Source organism: Balaenoptera ricei, chromosome 17 (assembly GCF_028023285.1).
Source record: "Balaenoptera ricei isolate mBalRic1 chromosome 17, mBalRic1.hap2, whole genome shotgun sequence".
Classification (NCBI taxonomy): domain Eukaryota; kingdom Metazoa; phylum Chordata; class Mammalia; order Artiodactyla; family Balaenopteridae; genus Balaenoptera; species Balaenoptera ricei.
In genome coordinates this window covers 49,495,681-49,501,680 of record NC_082655.1, presented here as the reverse complement: position 1 = coordinate 49,501,680, position 6,000 = coordinate 49,495,681, and positions in this window count along the sequence as shown.

Below are 6,000 nucleotides of genomic sequence, written 5' to 3'. Positions count from 1 at the left end.
TGTTTTTGTGCCAGTACCATATGGTCTTGATTACTGTTGCTTTGTAGTATAGTCTGAAGTCAGGGAGTCTGATTCCTCCAGCTTCGTTTTTTTCCTCTCAAGACTGCTTTGGCTATTCGGGGTCTTTTGTGTCTCCAAACAAATTTTAAGATGATTTGCTCTAGTTCCATAAAAAATGCCATTGGTAATTTGATAGGGATTGCATTGAATCTGTAGATTGCTTTGGGGAGTAAAGTCATTTTCACAATGTTGATTATTCCAATCCAAGAACATGGTATATCTCTCCATCTCTTGGTGTCATCTTTAATTTCTTTCATCACTGTCTAATAGTTTTCTGCATACAGGTCTTTTGTCTCCCTAGGTAGGTTTATTCCTAGGTATTTTATTCTTTTTGTTGCAATGGTAAATGGGAGTGTTTCCATAATTTCTGTTTCAGATTTTTCATTAGTGTATAGGAATACAAGAGATTTCTGTGCATTAATTTTGTATCCTGCAACTTTACCAAATTCATTGATTAGTTGTAGTAGTTTTCTGGTGGCATTTTTAGGATTCTCTATGTATAGTATCATGTCATCTGCAGTGACAGTTTTACTTCTTCTTTTCCAATTTGTATTCCTTTTATTTCTTTTTCTTCTCTGACTGCCATGGCTAAGACTTCCAAAAATATGCTGAATAATAGTGCTGAGAGTGGATATCCTTGTCTTGTCCCTGATCTTAGAGGAAATGCCTTCAGTTTTTCACCACTGAGAATGATGTTTGCTGTGGGTTTGCTGTATATGGCCTTTATTATGTTGCGGTAGATTCCCTCTATGCCCACTTTCTGGAGAGTTTTTATCATAAATAAATGGGTGTTGAATTTTGTCAAAAGCTTTTTCTGCATCTGTTGAGATGATCATATGGTTTCTATTCTTCAATTTGTTAATATGGTGTATCACATTGATTGATTTGTGTATATTGAAGAATCCTTGCATCCCTGGAATAAATCCCACTTGATCGTGGTGTATGATCCTTTAAATGTCTTGTTGGATTCTGTTTGCTAGTATTTTGTTGAGGAGTTTTGCATCTATATTCTTCAGTGATATTGGTCTGTAATTTTCTTTGTTTGTAGTATCTTTGTCTGGTTTTGGTATCAGGGTGATGGTGGCTTCATAAAATCAGTTTGGGAGTGTTCCTTCCTCTGCTATTTTTTGGAAGAGTTTGAGAAGGATGGGTGTTAGCTCGTCTCTAAATGTTTGACAGAATTCACCTGTGAAGGCATCTGGTCCTGGACTTTTGCTTGTTGGATGATTTTTAATTACAGTTTCAATTTCATTACTTGTGATGGGTCTGTTCATATTTTCTTTGGCTTCCTGGTTCAGTCTTGGAAGGTTATAACTTTCTAAGAATTTATCCATTTCTTCCAGGTTGTCCAGTTTATTGGCATAGAGTTGGTTGTAGTAGTCTCTTAGGATGCTTTGCATTTCTGTGGTGTCTTTTGTAACTTCTCCCTTTTCATTTCTAATTTTATTACTTTGAGTCCTCTCCCTCTTTTTCTTGATGAGTCTGGCTAATGGTTTACCAATTTTCAATTTTGTTTATCTTCTCAAAGAACCAGCTTTTAGTTTTATTGATGTTTGCTATTGTTTTCTTTGTTTCTATTTCATTTATTTCTGCTCTGATCTTTATAATTTCTTTCCTTCTGCTAACTTTGGGTTTTGCTTGTTCTTATTTCTCTAGTTACTTTAGGTGTAAGGTTAGATTGTTTACTTGAGATTTTTCTTGTTTTTTGAGGTAGGCTTGTATAGCTATAAACTTCCCTCTTAGAACTGCTTTTGCTGCATCCCATAGGTTTTGGATCATCATGCTTTCATTGTCATTTGTCTCTACGTATTTTTTTTGATTTCCTCTTTGATTTCTTCAGTGATCTCTTGGTTATTTAGTAACGTATTGTTTGGCCTCCATGTGGTTGTGTTTTTTACGTGTTTTCCCTGTAATTCATTTCTAATCTCATAGCGTTGTGGCCAGAAAAGATGCTTGATATGATTTCAATTTTCTTAAATTTACTGAGGCTTGATTTGTGATCCAAGTTGTGATCTATCCTGGAGAATGTTCCGTGCGCACTTGAGCAGAAAGTGTAGTCTGCTCTTTTTGGATGGAATGTCCTATAAATATCAATTAAATCTATCTGGTCTATTGTGTCATTTAAAGCTTCTGTTTCCTTATTTATTTTCATTTTGGATGATCTGTCCATTGGTGTAAGTGATGTGTTAAAGTCCCCCACTATTACTGTGTTACTCTCGATTTCCTCTTTTACAGCTGTTAGCAGTTGCCTTATGTACTGAGGTGCTCCTATGTTGGGTGCATATATATTTATAACTGTTATATCTTCTTCTGGGATTGATCCTTTGATCATTATGTAGTGTCCTTCCTTGTCTTTTGTAACATTCTTTATTTTCAAGTCTATTTTATCTGATATGAGTATAGCTACTCCAGCTTTCTGTTGATTTCCATTTGCATAGAATATCTTTTTCCATCCCCTCACTTTCAGTCTCTATGTGTCCCTAGGTCTAAAGTGGGTCTCTTGTAGACAGCATGTATATGGGTCTTGTTTTTGTATCCATTCAGCAAGCCAGTGTCTTTTGGTTGGAGCATTTAATCCATTCAAGTTTAAGGTAATTATCAATATGTACGTTCCTATGACCATTTTCTTAATCGTTTTGGGTTTGTTTTTGTAGGTCCTTTTCTTCTCTTGTGTTTCCCACTTAGTGAATTTCCTTTAGCATTTGTTGTAGAGCTGGTTTGGTGGTGCTGAATTCTCTTACCTTTTGCTTCTCTGTAAAGCTTTTGATTTCTCCATCAAATCTAAATGAGATCCTTGCCAGGTAGAGTAATCTTGGTTGCACGTTCTTCCCTTTCATCACTTTCAGTATATCATGCCACTCCCTTCTGGCTTGTAGAGTTTCTGCTGAGAAATCAGCTGTTAACCTTATGGGAGTTCCCTTGTATGGTATTTGTTTTTTTTCCCTTGCTGCTTTCAATAATTTTTCTTTATCTTTAATTTTTGCCACTTTGATTACTATGTGTCTCGGCGTGTTTCTCCTTAGGTGTATCCTGTATGGGACTCGCTGTGCTTCCTGGACTTGGGTGGCTATTTCCTTTCCCATGTTAGGGAAGTTTTCGACTATAATCTCTTCAAATATTTTCTCTGTTCCTTTCTCTCTCTTTTTTCCTTCTGGGACCACTATAATGCGAATGTTGTTGCGTTTAATGTTGTCCCAGAGGTCTCTTAGGCTGTCTTCATTTCTTTTCATTCTTTTTTCTTTAGTCTGTTCCACAGCAGTGAATTCCACCATTCTGTCTTCCAGGTGACTTATCCATTCTTCTGCCTCAGTTATTCTGCTATTGATTCCTTCTAGTGTAGTTTTCATTTCAGTTATTGTATTGTTCATCTCTGTTTGTTTGTTCTTTAATTCTCCTAGGTCTTTGTTAAACATTTCTTGCATCTTCTCGATCTTTGCCTCCATTCTTATTCTGAGGTCCTGGATCATCTTCATTATCATTATTCTGAATTCTTTTTCTGGAAGGTTGTCTATCTCCACTTCATTTAGTTGTTTTTCTGGGGTTTTATCTTGTTCCTTCATCTGGTATATAGCCCGCTGCCTTTTCATCTTGTCTATCTTTCTGTGAATGTGGTTTTTGTTCCACAGGTTGCAGGGTTGTAGGTCTTCTTGCTTCTGCTCTCTGCCCTCTGGGGGATGAGGCTATCTAAGAGGCTTGATGGGAGGGACTGGTGGTGGGTAGAGCCGACTGTTGCTCTGATGGTCAGAGTTCAGTAAAACTTTAATCCACTTGACTGTTGATGGGTGGGGCTGGGTTCCCTCCCTGTTGGTTGTTTGGCCTGAGGCAATCCAACACTGGAGCCTACCTGGGCTCTTTGGTGGGGCTAATATCAGACTCTGGGAGGGCTCACACCAAAGAGTGCTTCCCAGAACTTCTGCTGCCAGTGTCCTTGTCCCCATGGTGAGCCACAGCACCCCCCACCCCCCACAGGAGACCCTCCAACACTAGCAGGTAGGTCTGGTTCTGTCTCCCCTGGGGTCACTTCTCCTTCCCCTGGGTCCCGATGCACACATTACTTTGTGTGTGCCCTCCAAGAGTGGAGTCTCTGTTTCCCCCAGTCCTGTTGAAGTCCTTCAATCAATTCCCACTAGGCTTCAAAGTCTGATTCTCTAGGAATTCCTCCTCCCGTTGCCGGAACCCCAAGTTGGGAAGCCTGACGTGGGGCTCAGAACCTTCACTCCAGTGGGTGGACTTCTGTGGTATAAGTGTTCGTCACTCTGTGAGTCACCCACCCACCAGTTATGGGACTTGATTTTACTGTGATTGCACCCCTCCTACCATCTCACTGTGGCTTCTCCTTTGTCTTTGGATATGGGGTATCATTTTTGATGAGTTCCAGTGTCTTCCTGTCGATGATTGTCCAGCAGCTAGTTGTGATTCTGGTGTTCTCGCAAGAGGGAGTGAGAGCACTTCCTCCTACTCTGCCATCTTGGTTCCTCTCCAAAAGCTACTCTTAAGAGTGATTCTTAAGAGCTAGAGTGAATTTTATGAGTTCTGTTCTCTGCAACTGAATCTGACTGCTACAATAGCCACAAAAATAAATCGTATTTTTAGCAAGCAGCCTTCTTGGTATAGAATTTTCTAATCCCCTGAGTTCAAATTGCAGGAACAAACTTTATCTTAAGTCCCCAGCACCAGTAAGTCCCCAATTTCCTGTGTAGTCAGGGAAGCATTTTTTTAAAATTTGCCATCTAGATAGAGAATAGAGCTGATGAGAATTCCAAATTGGCAGCTAAACAGAGGTAATTCTCTGTATCAAAAAGTGTCAGTGGGCCTGAGGATAAAGAAATCTGAACGGTATCTGAACTTCCCAGAGTTTCAATAAAGGAGGAACTGTTTTTCTACAATGTTTTCTAAACCCCTCTAAAACTTAGTCTTATACTACCAAGCATATGAAATGGTCCATTGACAGGTTTACCTAGTATATAAAGTGCAACAGTTTATTTTGAATAATTTCCATTAAAATTTTCTGTTTGCTTCTAGAAAATGCAAAAACATACTATCTTTGTCAGCTCAGGCTCCGAAACAAAACGCCATACAGTAGGTGGCTTAAACAGACATTTATTTTCTCACAATTCTGGAGGCTGGAAGGTCTGAGACCAAGGAGGCTGCTGATTTGGTTCTTGGTGAGAGCTCTCTTCCTGGCTTGCCACCCTCTCCTGTGTCCTCATCTGGCAAAAAGAGACCGCTCCTCTTCTTCTAAGGTACCAAACCTACTGGGTTAGAGTTCCACACTCATGACCTCATTTAACCTCAATTACCTCTTTACAAGCCCTATCTCCAAATACAGTCACATTAGGGTTAGGGCTTTAATATATGAATTGGGGTGGAGTGGGGGAGAGCACATTTCAATCCATACACATACTTCCTGATTTTAGAAAATGTGAAAATATTTTACAATATTATTGATAATAATGAAAAGTATTTATTTTCATATTTATTTAATATTTTATACTTAATTATTTTAGTATTTATTAACATGAGCCAGGTACTGTGGTAAGTGCTTTATAAGTATTTTTTAATTTAATTCTTATAACCAATGAACTAATTATTATTATCTCATTTTACAGATGAGGAATCAAAGCCCAGAGATGCTAAGTAACTTGTCCAAGATCACACTGCTAGCACAGTGAAGATTCCAATAGACAGTCCTTTTAACTACTATACTATAATTTAATGTATAAAATACTGGTATATTATACACCAGTAAGGAGGGTTGTTTTGGAATGGTTGTTAGTGTGAGATAAGCTCCACCCTAAATGTGCTACTGCACGTGCTGAAAGGAGGAATGAGAGTCTATTATGCAGATGGGGGAGTTTGGATTACATACTAATTTACACTCTCACCAGCAGTATCTGAGTCTGTTGCCCCACGACCTCATCAAACCCGGATTTTATATTT